The sequence below is a fragment of the Vicugna pacos genome, chromosome 1 (assembly GCF_048564905.1).
Source record: "Vicugna pacos chromosome 1, VicPac4, whole genome shotgun sequence".
NCBI classification, from domain to species: Eukaryota; Metazoa; Chordata; class Mammalia; order Artiodactyla; family Camelidae; genus Vicugna; species Vicugna pacos.
Window position 1 is genome coordinate 114,888,182 of NC_132987.1, and position 20,619 is coordinate 114,908,800.

Genomic DNA, 20,619 nt, shown 5'->3' on the forward strand with positions numbered 1-20,619 from the left:
AGGATTTATAGAGACACAGTGATGGAAATAAAACCCCAAGGAGACAGTCAAGGAACAGCAGAAAGACGCAATCATCCCGGAGAACCAGATGGGAGCGCCTGCCCAGGTGTGATCCACACAGAATTGACGCAGGACGAGTGTGTGATTCCTGTGAGCTGGGGGAAACACGGGCTTGTTCTTACACATTCCATCAGGCACAGACGCGTCCTTCACACCCAGCAAGACGTCTCTTACACCTGCCTTTACAGCGGGGAGTGTCCGTAAATCACAGGGACACTCGACGGGACCTGCTTCCAGACACTGAAGTCAGAAGCTCCATCCTGCCATCAGGACAGGCTCCTATGTGGTCTCCCCGCTTCCCCTCCTGGCCCTGCGATCCATTCGCCACCAGCGTTTGGCTCCTGCTTTCAGAGAATAAATTAGGTCACGGCTCTCCCTGGCTTACAACCCTGCAAGAAGGACACTTTTTATGAAATGTCAATGCTGCTTCCATATTTTCTTATGCAATCCTTCAAGCTTCCTGATACTGGAACTGCTCTTAAAATGAGGCAGTTAAGATAAAGAGAGGTTGCTAAATCACTCTAGCTATTTCGCAGTGTCCTTCCGCGGCTTCCACCTGAACGCTCTGTCCCATTACTCTTGGGTTTTCATCATAGCACCTGTCACTCCCTGAGGTTTCCGTTTGCCTCTGTGTTTACAGCCTGCCTTTCCCCACGAGAACACAAGCTCCACCCGGAGAGGGACTTTAGTGTCTGACTTTGTGCAGTGCTAGAATGATGCCTTGCACATAGTAGGCACTCAAGAAAACTTTGTTCATTAGGCCCTCAATAGATGAACCTAATGCTAGTCTCTCAAGAGTTTATTAAATGTGACATCCAAAGTGACCAAGATGGTTACTTGCATTTATAATGAATTATGTAAACAAATCAAGTTGACCCTTGAGCCATGCTGGGATTAAGGGCACTGATCTCCTGCGCCGTTGAAAATCTGTGTATAACTTTTGACTCCTCCAAAACTTAACTGCTGATAGCCTCTTGTTGACCAGAAACTTTACCAAATGCATAAATAGTCAATTAACACATATTTTGCATGTTGTATGTATATCTACATATATTGTATGCATTCATGACATACCTAACTTTTTCTTAATTTTTTTAAGGTATTTCTAGTCTGGCTACACAGTTCATCTTCATGTTTTTTCAAACTGTTGCAAACCTCAAAAAATTTAATATATTTGTTGAAAAATATTCGTGTATAAATGGACTGACACAGTTCAAACTCATGTTGTTTAAGTACATTAAATATGATGGTAACACAACAACAAGAATGATGTATGTTATCTTTATATAGTTCACTTACCAAATGCTGACCATGTACCATGCATGGCTGAATATGGGTGATTATAAATTACCCTTAAATTAAGAAGCTTATAAGCGTGTGTGTATATGTGTGTGTGTGTGTGTGTGTGTGTGTGTGTGTAGGGTTGGATGGGAAACAGAATACAGGCAAGTGAATGATGTCACCACACTGTGTAATAAGTACAATTATAGAGGTAAACACAGGTGTTGGTGGCATAGAGTAGGGCAGGTAAATACAAAGGGGCTTAGGGTGGGATGTTAGGGAAAGCTTTCAAGAGGAGCTGAGAATGCAGCTGAGTTAGGAAGAACATAATAATTATCCCCAAAAATGAGGAAGCCTATAGAAGGCTGGAAGAGACTTATCAAAGGCAAGGAAGTAGGGTGCTTTGAGGCGGGACTATGGTACAAGGCAGGGATGTATTGAGAGATTAAACTGGATATGTTTGGAAGAATCATTCACAGATGACCTTGAATTTCTTTGAATTTTATATCACCGTGTCTGCTCTATTTCCCAGTGTATACCCCTTACCAGCACAGTGCCTGTCAGATGGTAGGATCTCAGTAAATAATTGCTGAATGAGTGAATGAATTTGGAATGTTACCCCAGAGCATCCCTTGCTCCAGGAGCCAGTTAGAGTTTTAAATAGGGAGGGGAAGTGATCAGATTGTTATTTGAGTTGGACTATTCTGAGAGTAGAAGAAAGAAGACTCAAGTCACTGAGAGGTCATCAGGAGTGAATTTAAGGACCCTGGAGTGAGGTGGTTCAGAAGGATGAGATGGATTTGAGAGTTACTTGTTGACTGATTGGATGAGAAATAAGAGATAAGGTCAAGGCTAGGAGGGTTGCAAATTTCTGGCATCAGACCTGGGTGTTTGGTGGTGCCACTCACAGGACACAGAACCCAAAGGGATCTACTGGATTCAGCTGGACTCCTGAATCTTGGTTGCATTTGGAACATCCTGGCAGAGATGTCTAGTAGCCAAAACGTGGGCCTGGAGCCCAAGACAGAGATCTAGGCTGGAATAAGAAGTGGATGCCAGCAGGGTCTAGGTAGTGCATGGAACATAACTGTGAGGAGAGAGCTTAGGGAGGGAACCCTCCAGAGCAGAGGCTACCGGGGTCCTGGAGGCACGTGAAAGGATGAAGCAGAGAGGTGACCCACAACTGGTTCAAAAATGGTGGTGGACCAAGAATCATGGTTTGAAGGAACCAATGTCAGAGGCAAAAGGACCTTGCCATTGAACAAAACTGAAGCATGAAAGAATGACCAATAAGACTGAAAGCTGAAAGGATAAAATCAAGACTGGAATGAGGTAGGAGGAATGGGCCAAGGCAGGCAGCCTGGAACAGGCAGGGAGTGGGTGTCGGAACTCCCTTTTTATATGATACCCTGGGTGAGGTGCAGGGTGGAGTGGCTTCCAGGAGCCATTGGGATGGAGCAGCTTCTGTGTTTCCGTAACTTTCAATGCCATGTCCCAGGAGATTAGGGCTTTTTTAAATACTGTGTCCCTGGGATCCTGGCCTTCACCTGTACTTCTTCCGTAATTCTCCCCAACCCAGCCTCTGCTGTCTAGAACTGGAGCAATCAACTGTTCAGGGCGGGGCAGCTGGAGGGAGGTCCGGGCGTGGCATCTGCATGTGGGCAATTATACATCTAGACTCATTACTCATATTCCTTAGCACTGATTTTCACATAATCAGGCATTTCCAGTCATTCCCAGTTCCTCTTCCTAGATCCTCTAACCTCTGACCCTTGTTCTAGGGAAGTTTTGTTACAGTTTCTTGGGTACTGAGAACTTAGGATCCTTGCTGTTTGGGTCTCAGTTTCCCCTTGTTTCAGTTCTAATGTGCTGTACCCCTTTGGGGGAAACAGGGCAATGTGGTTTTGCACAGCTGTGAATGCAGGAAAGGAGAGTGCCACCCTTTTCCACCTGATGTTAGGATGGAAAGGCCAGCATTTATCCTGAGGTTTGAGCTGTCTTTGAATTCCTTCTAGAATATTTTTGTTTCAGGCCCCCAGAGGGGAATGATGCTGCAGGGACTCCCTAGAGGGAGGCCATGTAGGGGGTCCAATTGCAGAGACCTGTGTCCAAATGGAACCCATAGCCCCAAGTTTGAGGCTCTTCTTTTTCCTCTATTCTGCATCCTGAGGGGAGCCACTGAGCTAAAGGCTCAGGTACCACCCATACAGGGACAGCCCACGCTCTAGGTGAAGTCCTACCTTGTCCAGCCAACAAGTGTTTGTTCAGTACCCTCTGTGTGTCAGGTGTAGTATCAGGGGCCAGGATCCAACAGCAATTAGAGCAAACCCTGCTCTGGGAGCCTGCCTTCTGCTGATGTCACGAAGGCACCCCAAACCCATTATGTGCTGGAGGCTGACACTTAACGGAGCCAGGCACTGTTTTAGACGCTTTCTGTGTATAAACATAGTTCATCTTTATGACAGCCCTGTGACCTAGTACTCTCCTCATTTTTCAGAGAAGAAAATTGCCTGAAGTTAAGGGATTTGTCTGATGTGCAGCTGGTGAGCACAGAGCTGGACTGGAACCCGGGCAGCCTGTTTCTATCTGCTGCTAAACATCTTGTTTCTTGCCCTAAACAAAAATTATGATTTGCCTCTCACACTGTCTCCCTAAATGTCACCAGTACCCATCCAATGACAGAGAACAAGAGTCCAGAAGTCACTGTTGCACCTTCTTCTGCCTCACCCTCTGTGTCCATTCAACCAACAGGCCTCACTGACTTTTCCTTTTAAGTTTTTCTTCAAGAGGCAGAAAGATGTGTGGTTTTGGTCTCCACTGTATCCAGTCCCCAGCACATACAGTCACAACTCTTTGGTGAGTCAGTCAATGAACCCTACACATTGTTAGCCTGGAGGAATGGAGTTCCCTACTTTTGGATTCATCACTTTGTTCTAGTTGGGGAAGGCCAGGGGCATATCATGACTGAGATGGAATCCCTTGTCAGGTTTTGGTAGGTGGGAACCAAACCAGAAGATCTGATTTTGATACATAGATAGATAGATAGATAGATAGATAGATAGATAGATAGATAGACAGATTAATGCGATAATTCTAGCACCTGAGGTGGGGAGAAAATTCATGCAACCTCCATCTATTTACTTGTCTGTCTCTTCAATCAGAATATGCAGCAGTTATTAAACACCTCCCACATGGCAGGCAGGATTCCCCATGTAATCCTCATCACAACCCTATGCCTTAGGTGTGATTATGTTACAGGTATGATTATGTTACAGATGGGAAACTGAAGCCCAGAGACTTCAGTTACTTGGTCAAGGTCACACAGCCATTAAGCAGTGGTACTAGAATTTGGATCCAGACAGTCTGGTTTTGGCTCCATGCCCTTTATCACCAAGCTCTACTGACCCCAAAGAGCTGTCTTTGGTGAGATCTGCTCCAAGGACAGCTATTCCCTGCTAACCAAGCTCTTTTACTTCATGGCTGCAATCTCTTGAATTTAGGGTGGATGTACCTTCCGAGGTGGATCTCAAGTGAGGTTCCTTCTTCAGATCAAAGATGATGGTCAGTGTCAGTGGTCACTTGAACTCAGCGCATGTGTCCTCAGGGCAGTCAAGCTATGGGCTAGCCATCTTCCACAGTGGGCTTGGAGAAGCAGAGAGACAAGAAAGGGTGGTGGGAAGGGGAAGAGGGGGTGGAACACTTTTACAGCAGAGTAGAGACAGATACATGTAGTCCCAGACACCAAAAATGTCATGTCTAATTCTTCAGGAGACTCAGCCTCACGTCCTGTTCCTGGATCCTAGGATATACTCTCAGATCCTTTAGTGAATCCCTATGTTTTGCTTTTTCATTGTAATAATTACAAAATGATGGTCAATGAGATAGGTAAAAATAGAAAAAGCGTGTTGCAGACAGCATTCAATGAACCTTAATCTTACAGAAAAGAGATGAGCTGCAATCTGCTGCGTGTGTGTCTGGATGTGAGCTTGCATGTATTTATAGGGTATGTCTACTCAAATCAGGGGGTAGAAAGTTGAAAGAGGCTTCAATTTTTTTTTATTTTTATGTTTTCATTTGTTCATTCAACTAATATTTATTTATTTAATTTTAAAATATATTTTTAATTGAGTTATAGTCATTTTACAATGTTGTGTCAAATTCCAGTGTAGAGCAAAATTTTTCAGTTATACATGAACAACATATATTCATTGTCACTTTTTGTTTTCACTGTGAGCCACCACAAGATCTTGTACATATTTCCCTGTGCTATACAGTACAATCTTGTTTATCTATTCTGCATATGCCTGTCAGTATCTACAAATCTCGAACTCCCAGTCTATCCCTTCCCACCCTCCTCCCCCTTGGCAACCACAGATTTGTATTCTATGTCTATGAGTCTGTTTCTGTTTTGTATTTATGTTTTTCTTTTTGTTTTGTTTTGTTTTTTAGATTCCTCATATAAGCGATCTCATATGGTATTTTTCTTTCTCTTTCTTGCTTACTTCACTTAGAATGACATTCTCCAGGAGCATCCATGTTGCTGCAAATGGCGTTATGTTGTCGTTTTTTATGGCTGAGTAGTATTCCATTGTATAAATATACCACCTCTTCTTTATCCAGTCATCTGTTGATGGACATTTAGGCTGTTTCCATGTCTTGGCTATTGTAAATAGTGCTGCTATGAACATTGGGGTGCAGGTGTCATTTTGAAGTAGTGTTCCTTCTGGATTTATCCCCAGGAGTGGGATTCTTGGGTCATATGGTAAGTCTACTCCTAGTCTTTTGAGGAATCTCCATACTGTTTTCCACAGTGGCTGCACCAAACTGCATTCCCACCGGCAGTGTAGGAGGGTTCCCTTTTCTCCAAAGGAAAGTGGCTTCAATTTTAAAATAGGCTAGTGGAGAAATTCAAAAGCCACCCCAAAACACATGATACAGTGATAAGAAACTAAATTCCAGATGAAAGGTGTGGGCACAGAGTTTCCTCTTGACACAGCAGACAGACTCCAACTCTAACATCCCAACCCTGGTATTCACAGATGCTCAGGCAGGATCATTCTAGAAGTACCAAGCATCCACATCCACATCCAGTCCTCACATCTCTACCAAGAACTTGGATCTGTAACTACTTTTAAGGTCCCAAATCTTTCACGACTAGACTAAATTGGTCTAAGACAGCAAATAACCTCTTCTTGGTTGTTGGGTAAATGACTTTGTAACCCCAGGAAAATGTAGAGATCAGTACAGACGATGAGCTAATCAAGACCAGAGTACTGCTATACTTCATCAATTTTAAAGTCTTGGATATTGGAGTGCATTCTACCATCAGTGGTATCATACAACAAATGGTATTTTTTCTTCCTTAGTGATATTAAAATAATGTTGCATCTTATAATTGAAGGCATCTTAGATCCCATGAAATACACTTGACCCTTGAACAACAACACAGGTTCGAACTGTCCAGGTCCACTTATACACAGATTTTTTTTTCAATGGATATATTGGGAAAAAGTTTTGAGATTTGAAACAATTTGAAAAAACTCACAAACTGTGTGGCCTAGAAATATCAAAAAAATTAGGGACAAGTTAGGTAAGTCATGAATGCACAAAATATCTGTAGATGCTAGTCCATTTTATTATTTATTACCATAAAATAAACACAACTTGATTATAAACAGATAAAACTGATCAAAACTTACGTACACAAACAGATCATATAGGGTGCCATTTGCTGTTGAGAGAAATGTAAACAAATGTAAAGACACAACATTAAATCATAGCTGCATAAAATTAACAGTAGTACATACTGTACTGTTGTGACAGTTTCGTAGCCACCTCCTGTTGTATTGCAGTGAGCTCAAGTGTTATGAATATCTGCTTAAAATGCTGCATGACACTTGTCGTCTCTGCGTGAGCAGTTCGTCTCTCCAGTAAATTGCATTTCAAAGTAAAAAGTGACCTCTCTTGGTTCTGGCTTACTTTTCATTGTGTTTAAAGTGCAAGACTGTAAACCTCAAAGAATGCCCTCGGACCCATACGAAGTGTCACTAGTGATGCTTGAAGTTCTCCCAAGAAGCAGAGAAAAGTCATGACTTTACAAGGAAGAGTTGAATTGCTTCACATGTGCCATAGCTTGAGGTCTTCAGCTGTGGCTGCCAGCCATTTAAAGATAAATGAATCCAGTGTAAAGACCCTTATAAGAAAAGATAAGGGAATTCACGGAGCTGTTGCTGGAGCTATGCCAGTAGGTGTGAAAATCTTGAGAATCTGTAGAATATCTTTTTGAAAATGCAGCTTTTATGTGGATTGCTATAGGAAAGGCATACCCATAGACTTTGATATGACTTGAGAAAACACATAGTCCCTATATAACAATTTAAAACAAAAAGTAGGTGAAAGATCTAAAACTGGAGAATTTAATGCCAGCAAAGGATGGTTTGATAATTTTAGAAAGAGATTTGGCTCAGAAAACGTTGGGATGGCAGGAAAAGCAGCTTCTGCTGACCAACAGGCAGAGGGGTTCCCAGGTACCATTAAGAAAATCATTGAGGAGAAAGAGTATCTACCTGAATAGGTTTTAAATGCAGATAAAATGCACTATTCTGGGGAAAAAAATGCCACAAAGAAGATCTATTAGTAAGGAAGAGAAATGAGCACTAAGATTTAAGGCAGGAAGGGGTAGGCTAACTCTACTGTTTTGTGCAAATGCAGCTGGGTTTGTGATCAGGACCGCTGATTGTAAAACAAGAAGGTCTGGACAACAAGAATGCTTTTTCTGGATTGGTTCCATCGATGCATTATCCCTGAAGTCAGGAAATACATTGCCAGTAAGGGCCTGCCTTTTATAGTTCTTTTGATATTAGACGATGCCTCTGGCCACTAAAACCCCATGAATTCGACACCAAAGACAGTGAAGGGGTCTAATTGTCCCTCAAAACGACGTCTCTAATCCAGCCCCTAGATCATAAGAATCTTTAAAGCTCATCATAGACGGTACTCTGCGGAAAGAATTGTCAATGCTATGGAAAAGAATGCCAGTAGAGAGAACATCATGAAAGTCTTGAGGGATTACATCACTGAAGATGCCATTGTTTTTTATAGGAAAATCTATGGAAGCCTTCAAGCCTGAAACAATACATTTCTGCTGGAGAAAACTGTGTCCAGATGGTGTGCATGACTTCACAGGATTTACGACAGAACCAATCAAGGAAATCATTAAAGAGATTGTGGATATGGCAAAAAAGGTGAGGGGTGAAGGGTTTCAAGATATGGATCTTGAAGAAATTCAAGAGCTAATAGACACCATACCAGAGGATTTAACAGGAGATGACTTGGTGGAGGTGTGTGCTTCTGAATCAGTACCAGACGATGAGGAAGAAGACATAGAAAAAACAGTGCCAGAAAATAAACTGAATCAGACAGTCTGGCAGAAGGGTTCCAATTATTCAAGACTGCTTTTGGCTTCTTTTATGACATGGACTCTTCTATGATATGGGCACTGGGACTAAAGCAAATAGTGGAAGAAGGATTGGTAACGTGTGGAAACACTTTCAGAGAAATGAGAAAGCAAAGAAGTCAGACATTATGGTGTATTTCCATAAAGTTGCAGTGAGTGAACCTGCCTCTCCTGCCTCCCCTTCCACCTCCCCCACCTCTGTCACCCTTGAGACAGCAAGACCCACCCCCTCTATCTCCTCCTCCCTCTGAGCCTATTCGACCTGAAGATGATGACGATGAAGACCTTTATGATGATCCACTTCCACTTAATAAATAGGAAATAATCATCCTGCCATACAGTTAATAAACTTATCTTTGGTGTATACGTGAGAGTCTCTGTGTGAATAATTGTACAGCAAGAACAGTGTGAGACATTTTTGTGTCATCATCATCGCTTAAGTGTTTATCATGTAGAACATCACGTGTAAGACTTGTACTCAGGTAGATAGCCTCTCCTTACATAGACATAATGAGCCACAGTGAATATAAAGTTAATAGTGCATTCATTTTCTTACTGTTTTACAACTTTGCTTTCAAAGAATTGCATTACTTTACAGTACACCTCTCTCCTTTGTAATTGGAGAAACTGTGTATCAGCCTATCATCACAGGTAAGTGGCTTTTTAAAAAATGTAACAATTCTTTCAATACTGTATTATGAATATGACTAGAATACTGTTTGCCATAAATACTTTATAATGATTCATCCATTAGTGTATAGGCTGGGTCATCATGAAACAATCAAACTGATTACACTAGGGTATAATAGGGCAATATATTGCTGCTTCTTTGTTATCAGTACATGAATATTATACTTGAAAATAAATACGAATTTTTGCTTTACATTATCTTTTCATTTTTAATGTCTAGGGTTAGTAATACATGTAACATCTACAGTGTTCTGTATCACTGAAGACAATATTGAGGTAGGAACTGACAGTTAATTTTGTAAACACACAACATAAACTTAAGATATCAATAAATGTGATATAGTACTGTAAATGTATTTTGTCTATGATTTCCTCAATAAAATTTTCTTTTTTCTAGCTTACTTTATTGTAATAATAAAGTATAAAATACATATAACATGCAAAATATGTATGTCAACTGTTTATGTTATTGGTAAGGCTTCCAGGCAACAGTAGCCTATTAGTAGTTAACTTTTGGGGGAGTCAAAATTATGCATGATTTTTCAGCTGCAAGAGGGATCAGCGCCTCTAATCCCTGCATTGCTCAAGGGTCAACTTTATAGCATTCCTTCTGTGGTGAGGTTAGAAACAAGTTTTTAATCATCATTATAATCCGTGTGTTATTTAAAGAATCTTGAAACATTGAAGAAAATCTAACATATTAGAGAGCCTGGCATATTAGACTTGTGATTTTAATTTGAAACATTAAGAGGATATAGTTAATTAAACTTGCATGTAGTCTTTGAAAATTGTATTAGGGGGGTACAACCTAACCCCAAAGTACAATGCCTCAAAGATGACAGAGGTTTGTTTCATGTTCATGTAGCAGTCAAGTGGTGAGTGGTCCAGAGCTGTGGGCCAAGCAGCTTTGCTATGTGAGGTCTTCTAGGGAATTGAGCCTTTCTCTACTTTGACTCTGCCTTGGCCTAACTTATCATCTTCATCAATGTGGTTGATGTTGGCACATCATAACATCCAGGAAATGTGGGAAAGAAATGTGTCCAGGGCAAGTGTCTTAAAGGAGATGATCTGGTTGTAGCATACATCATATCTGCTCATATCTCACTGGCCCAATCTTAGTCACATGACCACAGCTAACGGCAAAAAGGTAGCCTACTATTGGATGGACATGTGTCCAGCTAAAACTCAGTAGTTTTAGCTAACAGGAAAAAGGGAAGAATTAACATCAAAAAGTACTTTGCAGTCATCCACCATGAATTTTAAGAAACTTCACTCATTAGATTTATTAAATTTCAATAATTGCTTAAAGGTTTAGGAAGATGTTACTTGTCTGTTTTATAAGTTTGCCATGTCAGTTGTTTGAAGTGTTTTAGAGAAACAGATTATTTTTAAATTTTAAATGCACTTAAAATGTTTCAGGAAATTAAATAATACGTTTATAAATAGGGCTAATTATTTAGGAGGATTTACTATGTTAAACATTAATCAGGGGAAAATGAAGGCAATTAATATCATTTTTATGTAAAAATCACCACACATAAGAATAAGACTGCAAGTTAAACATAAGGGGTTAAAAAACCCTAGGTTTTAAAATGAGACAACTTTTCAGATTGACTTCTTTTACTTAGTAATATGTACTTACATTTCCTCCATGTCTTGCTATGGCTTGATAGCTTGTTTCTTTTTATTACTGAATAATATATCTCTGTTTGGATGTACCATAGTTTTGCCAACCTACTATAACTTAGAAGGCAATAACCAAGCAAAAATAGTTCATTTGGGATCAAAGATTGCAGTTTGGGGCACAGTGATTTAGGTAGCAACCCAAACAGTTTCCTGCTAGGGAGCAAAAGTCAGGGACTTTTAAAGGCAATGATGAGAGGTTTGCATTACAAAGAATTTTAATTGGAGTTGGAGGCAGAAGCTAGTCTTAGCTAAACATGATTGATTGCTAAGCCTATCACTAGAGGGAAGAAAAAGTTAATTACTGTGACAAATTGCAGGTGTTCTTTCAGAATCCTTGGAGTATTTATGGTTTGGCCCAGTTCAAAAGTTCATGGTTCCACCTCTGGAGGATGTGTGTAAGTTTGACCTCCTTAATGGCTTCTTGGCTCCCTTGACATAAGCGACTCCATTTTGTTTCACATTTTACAGTTCCTTTATTCATTCACCTGTTGAAGGACATCTTGGTTTCCCCAAGTTTTGGCAATTATGAACAAAGCTGCTATAAACATCCATGTGAAGTTTTTTGTGTGGATGTACGTTTTCACCTCTCTGGATAAGTACCAAGGAGCATGATTGCTGGATTATATGGTAAGAATATGTTTAGTTTTGTAAGAAATCACCAGACTGTCTTCCGAAGTGGCTGTATCATTTTATATTCCCACCAGTAATGAATGATAGTTTCTGTCGCTCCCCATCCTCACCAGCATTTGGTGTTGTTGGAGTTCTGGATTTTGACCATTCTAATATACGTGTTGTGATATCTTACTATTGTTTTAATTAGCGTTTTCCTGACAACCTGTGATGTGGAGCGTGTTTTCATATGCTTATTTGCCATGTGTATATCTTCTTTGGTAAGATGTCTATTAAGGCCTTCAGCCCATTTTTATATCAGGTTGTTCTTTTTTTCATAGATTGTATTTGTTGTATTTAAAGAGGCTACATTCTATTTCAATTATATGACATTATGGAAAAGGTAAAATTATGGAGACAATAAAAAGATCAATGAGTGCCAGGGGTTAGGGAGGAGGGAAGGATGAACAGGCAGAGCATAAAGGGTTTTTAGGGAAGCGAAAATACTCTATTACGATACTATTACAGTGGACACGTCATTATACATTTACCACAAACCATACAATGTACACCAGGAGTGAACTCTAATGTTCACTGTAGACTTTGAGTGATAAAGTGTCAATGTAGGTTCATTAATTGTAGCAAATGTACTACTGTGGTTGGGGATGTTGACAATGGTGGAGGCTGTGTATGTGTGGGGGCATAAGAGTATATGGGGAAGTCTCTGTACGTTCTGCTCAATTTTGCTGTAATCTAAAACTGCTCTAAAGAAATAAAGCCTTTAAAAAAAATTACCTGTGAAGTCATCTGGGCCTTTTTGTTGGGAGTTTTTGAAATGACTGATTCAATTTCATTACTGGTAACTGCTCTGTCCATATTTTCTACTCCTTCCTGGTTCAATCTGGGGCAGCTGCACAATTCTAGGAATCTGTCCATCTCTTCCAGGTTGTCTGTTTTACTGGTATATAGTTGCCCTTTTTTTTCTTGTTGAGTCTGGCTAAAGGTTTATCAATCTTGTTTATCTTTTCAAAGAACAGCTTTTAGTTCCATTGAGCTTTTCTATTCATTTTTTTTTTGGTCTCTCTTTCATTTATTTCTGTTCTCATCTTTATGATTTCTTTCCTTGTACTAACTTTGGATTTTGTTTGTTCTTTTTCTAGTTGCTTTAGGTATAAGGTTAGGTTGTTTATTTGAGATACTTATTGTTTCTTGTGGTACACTTGTATTGCTATAAACTTTCCTCTTAGAACTGTTTTTTCTGCATCACATAGGTTTTTGGATTGTTGTGTTTTCATTTTCATCTGTCCCTAGGTACTTTTTGAATTCCTCTTTGATTTATTCAGTGATCCATTAGTTGTTTAATAGCATATTATTTAGCCTTCATGGGCTTGTGGTTTTTGAAACTTTTTTTCCTGTATTTGATTTCTAATCTCATAGCACTGTGGTCAGAAAAGATGCTTGGCATGATTTCAGTTTTCTTAAGTTTACCAAGGCTTGCTTTGTCGCCCAGCACATGGTCTATCCTAGAGAATGTTCCATGTGCACTTGAGAAGAGTGTGCTTCTTTCTGCTGCATTTGGGTAGAATGCTCTATAAATATCAATTATGTCCATCTGGTCTAGTGTGTTATTTATGGCCTGTATTTCCTTATTGATTTTCTGTCAGGATGATGTGTCCATTGATGTAAGTGGGGTGTTAAGTTCTCCCACTATTATTGTGTTACTGTCAATTTCCCCTTTTATGTCCGTTAACAGTTGCCTTATATATTGAGGTGCTCCTATGTTAGGTGCATATATATTCACAATTTTTATATCTTCTTCTTGGATTGATCCTTTGATCATGTAGCGTCCTTCTTTGTCTCTTGTAACAGTATTTATTTTAAATTCTATTTTATCTAACTATTACTACTTCAGCTTTCTTTTGGTTTCCATTTGCATGGAATACATTTTTTCATCCCCTCATTTTCAGTCTATATATGTCTCTAGATCTGAAGTGGATCTCTTGTAGACAGCAAATATATGGGTCTTGTTTTTGTATACACTCAGCAACTCTCTGTCCTTTGATTGGAGCATTTAATATTTAAATTAATTATTGATAGCATGTACCTATTGCCATTTTGCAAAATGTTTTGGTATTGTTTTTGTAGGTCTTTCTTGTTTCTTCTTTTGCACTCTTCCTTGTGATTTATGATTATTTTTATTGTTATGTTTAGATTCCTTTCTCTTTGTGTGTGTTTATCTATTATAGATTTTTGGTTTATAGTTACCATAAGGTTTATATACTGTAATATATATAGTTTTTAATGTATTTATATAGGAATACATGATTATCTTATGATGTCTTTTAAAAATTATGATCTCTCAAGTTCAAATGCATTTTAACAGCCCTGTATTCTACCACTTAAAGAAGCATTAATACCTATCCTTCTCAAACTATTCCAAAAAATTGCAAAGAAAGGAATTTTTTGAACTCATTCTCTGAGGCCACCATCACCCTGACACCAAAATCAGACAAATACATCACAAAATGAAAATTACAAACCAGTATTACTGATGAACATAGATGCAAAAATCCTCCACAAAATATTAGCAAACTGAATTCAGCAATACATTAAAAGGATCATACACAATGACCAAGTGGACTATATCACAGGGATGCAAGGGTGGTTCAATGCCCACAAATCAACCAATGTGATATGCCACATTAACAAATTGAAGAATATGTCAATCATCTCAATAGATACAGAAAATGGTTTTGACATTGGTCTCAGTAATACTTTATTGGATATGTCTCCTCAGGCAAGGGAAACAAAAGCAAAAATAAACAAATGGGACTATATCAAATTAAGAAGCTTTTACATGGTGAAGGAAACTATCAATAAAGTGAAAGGCTGCCTATTGAATGGGAAAAGATATTTGCAAATGATGTGTCCAATAGGAGATTAATATCCAAAATACACAAAAAACGCATACATAAAAAAAATTCAACATCAAAAAAAACCAAATAACCCAACTGAAAAATGGGCAGAGATTCTGAATAGACAGTTTTCCAAGGAAGACATAAAGGTGATCAACAGGAACATGAAAAGATGCTCAACATTACTCATCAGCAGGGAAATGCAAATCAAAACCACAATGAGATATTTCCTTACAACTGATGATCAAAAAACAAGAAATAACAAGTGTTGGTGAGCATATGGAGAACAGGGAATCTTCAAGCACTGTTGGTGGGAATGTAAATTGGTGCAGCCACTATGGAATACCCTATGGAGATCCCTCAAAAAGTTAAAAATAGAACTATCATATGATCCAGCAATTCCACTCTGGGTATTTACCAAAAGAAAGCAAAAGCACTAATTTGAAAATATATATGCACCCCTATGTTCATTGCAGCATTATTTACAATACCCAAGATATGGAAGCAACCTAAGTGTTCATCAGTAGATGAATGGATAAAGAACATATGGAAAACACACACACACACACATACACACACACACACACACACACACACACACAGTGGAATATTACACAGCTATGAAAAAGAATGAAATCTTGTCCTTTGTGACAACATAGACGGACCTAGAGCGTATTATGCTAAGTGAAATAAGCTAGACAGAAAAAGGGCAAATACTGCATGATTTCACTTATATGTGAAACCTAAAAAACAAAGCAAATGAACAGACATAACAAAACAGAGTTATACAGAACAAACAGGTGATTGTTGGGGGGTAGGGGAGGGGAGGAAAGAAATAGATGAAGGAGATTAAGAGGCATAAACTTCCAGCTGCAAAATAAGTGGGTCATGGTTATAAAATGTACAGTGCAGAGAATATAGTATATAATTACACAATATCTTTGTATGGTGACAGATTAGAACTAGACTTATCATGGTGATCATTTTGAAATATATCAAAATATCAAATCACTACGTTGTCTCATAGGAAATAACATAGTTTTGTAGGTCAATTATACTTCAAAAACAAAGAAACAAGTCAACTCATAGGAAGAAAGATCAGATTTGCAGTTACCAGAGGTGGATGCTGGGGGGAATTGAGTTGGATGAAGGTAGCCAAAAGATACAAACTTCCAGTTATAAGATAAATAAGTACTAAGGATGTAAAAAAAATTACAACTTTAACAACTTGAATATTATTTACAACAAATAACTATAGGTGATGCTCTGCATGTAATAGTCTTCTTCAGATATTAAAAATCTCAAGTGCTATGTTTAACAGCCTTTGTGTGGGTTCTGTTACTTATGACCAAAGAGTGTCTTGAGGAAGACTCAGTTTCTCCCCCAACTCCATTTCATCATGTTTCTAATCTGTCTCAGTGTCATAGATCTCACAGCTATATTTCTAAATTTCATTCTGCTCATGACAATCCTCCACTCACGTATGGGTGGAGAAGGTGCCTGTTGGGATGCCTTTCTAGCCTCCTCTTTGCTGCATATTATTCTTCCCCACTCATGAACCCCTCAATCTACCAGGTTCAGAGGTATCTTGGCTATCATAATGATAGGATTTGACCTTCTATTTAGAGTTGACTGATTGGCCCAAAGTGACCACTAATCCAAGCGAGACTAAGAAGAGTTCCAGTTGAAAGAGAGCCTCAGACTTTATCAAGGTGGCTAGAAGTATCATATGTAGACCAAAGAGCTGGGAATAGCTGTCATCTACTGTTGCAGACTGGAGAGCAGAGAAAAAGGGTCGTTTTAGAGAGGGAAGAATTGAGCTAATAGCCGAGAAACAGAAACAAAAGATGGAGAGCATCCTGGTTCTAGTCTGTTCCAGAAGCCCAGTCAGCTGCACATTGCCTTGGGTCTTGGGAGACATCTGGTACACTAATTATAATTCATCTCTCCCTTCAGAACAAAATAGAGTCCGTTTCTATTATTTGTAACCAAAAGAATGCAATCTAATATGCCTGAAAATATATTAAACTCTTTATATGGAGCAAACTCATGGTCTTTATTTTAAAAAGAAATAGCTGTTTGGTTGCCTCAATTAGAAGAACTTTCTGCTGTAGGTCTGACCTTTGGGTTCTAAGTACAAGACTGGTCCAAAGTATGTCCCCTGGTAAGTCCATGAAATTGAATTTACCTAAAACTCAACTCTTAGAGTAAGTCTGGCCTGATAGTCATTTGCAAAATACCAATACCAAACATTGAGTATGAGAAAGTTACAGCCAATTAACCACTTGTGACTTATGTAACATCTATTATACTTAGAGTAGTTTGCCAAAAGATTCCCAAGTTGCATTACATGGTCTGTGGTTGAAACTGTTAGTTCATCATTCTCTCCCAGCAAAAGCAATGTTTCCCAGCCCCTCCTGAAGGCAAGGCAAGGCCATAAGACTAAGTTTTGATCCACAGAAAATGTGTGGATGTGATGGGTGTAACTTCTGGAACATTCCTTAAAAGGAATGACGCAAGTTTTTTCTTCTCTTTTTCCTTCCTTCTCCTGGAATGTGAACATGGTCCTGGTAGCAGGAAGGGCCATGCTGGACCACAAGATAGAAGTCACGCATTGTATGTGGAGAGCAACAACCTAGAAAGAGCCTGGTTCCCCAGCCCTACTTACATTTAGACTTTTCCGTGTAAGAGAATAAAGGGTCTTATTTAAGCCCCTGTTATTCTGACCTCTGCTTCAGTAGCTGAGCCAGCACCTTAACTATTACACAGTCTTTGCATGGAAGAACAGAACTGAATGACTATTTTCTACAAAACGTATTGTAACAAAAAGCAAAACTTTAAATTGGTGAAATTCATTCATTCAAAAAATATTTATTGAGTCACAAAGGTCTGAGTGCGAACAACTGAGCACCCTTGGAAAAAGTGTCCAGGCTTGTGAAGCAATCCAGCTCATGTGAGTTGAGAAGTGCCCAAAGGAACACAGGGCATTTAGCCCAGGGAAGGAAAAGGTTAGGATAGGCTGGAGAGCTGTCTTCAGACATAGGAAGAGCTCATGTGGAAGACAGGATAGACTTGCTTCATAAGGTCCCAGGGGGCTGAAGTAAGGCCAATAGATTATGAAGGGAATTGAAGGACTAAGATCCAAAGAGCTCTATGTCAGTCATGGTTCTTGGCTTTATGCCACAAAAACAGACTCTAATGTCTTAAGCAAAAATGAAACTTATTGAATGGTATTTGAGGAAAGCACAGAATTAACCAGAGGCCAGAGTGGTCACCAAGAACCAAGAGTACTTTACAGGGCTGGTTAGCAGGAGGAACAGCCACAGCCATGGAGCAGAGTCTGGTCAGCATGGTGAATGACTTCTCACTGGTCCTCCTGTCACTGAGTCATCCACTCAGGGTACAAAAATCACAGAAGAGGGTCTGATGGTTGCACCTAGATCATCTTCCATTCTCTGGCTGAACGTGGCGTGTAGTCAGGGAAAATGTGACCCTGTTGACTCTGGCTTGGGAGACAGGCGTCAACTCCAAGAGGAACCAAGATACTATCAGAAAAATATCCAGTGTGGTCTTTAATGATTCTTTCAGATCCCGTGAGTCTGTGACCAGAGTCTCAGGACTGGGAGGGACTTGTCCATACAAGGAAGTTATCTCCTTTCTATATATATGCTCATACACTCTCTGCTGAATGAGTCCAACAATGAAAGGTTCACTACCTCACAAATTCTTCATGTTAAGATGAAATAAAGGCTGGGAGTTTAGACACTCTGCCTGTCACTCAGCACCTTCCAACTCTGGTCCCAATTTTGTAGAGTTAAGTCTTGTGATTCTTCTGCAGAAACCTTTCTTCGTATCCAACGTATTCACTCAATGTCACCATCCTCTGACCCCATCCAAACATCTTGTGTTTATTCTCTTTACTCTTCCTATCTATCTAAATGTTATCCATTTTTCACATTCCAGCTCAAATCCCACATCCTACATGAAACATTCCTGAACCATCCCAGCCTAAAGTAACTCTCTTTGGAAATGTTTGTCTGTACTCTTCTTTAAGCAGTTAATCACCCTCTTTTCATATATTTTCCATTTTTTTTTTTTTTAGAATTGATAGTCATACCTTCTTGGGCAATTTAAATTTACTTATATCTTCTATCTCTATTTGGATTATAACATCTTGAAAATATGAACTATTTCTTATCCAACTTTGCATCTCCTGTAGAACTTAACAAAATTCTTTCCACATGAACTTTTTTTTTTTTTAAATTGATACAAATACCAGAGGTGGGTGTGGTATTGAGACCTCATCCAGGAATGAGGGGAAGGGGAAACAGGGGAAGAGGAGGGTTAGAGATATATTGGGCAATGATTTAAAATAACTTCCCTCAGAGCATAATAAAGTGAATGATTTATATTTTTATAGTTTTTTGAGTCATAATTGATACACAATAATGGCACATATTTGATAAACATTGACATATATATATATCTGTGAATCATTACTCTAAGAAAATAAATGTATGTATCACACCTCCCAAAGTTTCTTCACCCCCACTTTTTTAGGTTGTAAGATCTGAAAGTAACTTTACTGGCCAGTTCTTCTAAGGCAAGAAAGCTATGTCACTTTATTACTCAGTAAAAATTTCATAATTTGGCACCAACATCTTAGTAGTGTCTTTCATAACTTTGCCACACCTAGTATGTTTTATAGGTCAAAAATAACCATGTGGAGTAGGTTTGAGTATTTATTCTGCCTATAGGTTTTCATAAATACTCACATCAATGCTGCCTGGATGGAGTCCACACATACTCTGTAGGATTCACCATCTATTTTTATCAAGAGTATTTTTTAAAAATTATCTCCTCACACCCTTTTGTAACCTCTCTCATCACTTCCACCCCAAGCAATCACTGATTCTTTTTCTGTCACTAGAGTTTGAATTTTCTAGAATTTTATGTGAGTGGAATCATTCAGTGTGTATTTTTTTTCTTTCTTTTTTTTTTGTTTTGTTTCTGGCTTCTTTCACTAAGCATAATTTTTTTGAGATTCACCCACATTGTTGAATGTGCCAATCATTTACTCCTTTTTATTGCTGAATAGTATTCCACTGCATGGGCTTATCACAATTCATTTATCTGTTGATGCTCATTTGAGTCATTTCCAGTTTTTGACTATTACAAATTAAGCTGTTATGAACATCTGTGTACAAGACTTTGTATGGACATGTGCTTTAATTTATTTTTGGTAATTACCTAGCAGTGGAATGACTGGGCCATATGGTAGGCTATGTATATAATTTTGAGAAATTACCAAATGATTGTACCATTTTACATTCCCACCAGAAGTGTATAAGAGTTGCAGTTGCTCCATCTCCTCACCAATATTTGCTCTCGCCTTTTTCATTTTGACCATTCTAATCTAGTGGTATCTCACTGTGGTTTTAAGTTGAATTTTCCTGATGACTAATGATGTTGAGCATCTTTTCATGTGCTTATTTGCCATCTTCTTTGATGAAGTGTCTGTTTATATTCTTTCCCCATTCTTAACATTGAGTTATCTTCTTATTGTTGAGTTTTGAATTTCAAGTTTTCTCTGTATATTCTGGACACAAATTATTCATCAGATACATGATTTATAAATATTTTCTCACAGTCTCTGACTTGTTTCTTAACTGTGTCTTTTCAAGAGTAGAAGTTTTAATTTTGATGAGGTCCAATTTATCCACATTTTCTTTTATGAATTGTGCTTTTGGTATTGCGACTAAGCAATCTTTAACTACAGGTAACAGAGATTTTCTTCTTCTTAAAGTTTTGTAGCTTTATGTCTTACCTAAATAGGTTTATGATAGATTTTGAGTTAATTTTTGCACATGATGTGAGATATTGATCAAGGTTCATTTTTTCTCATAGAGACATTAAGTTGTT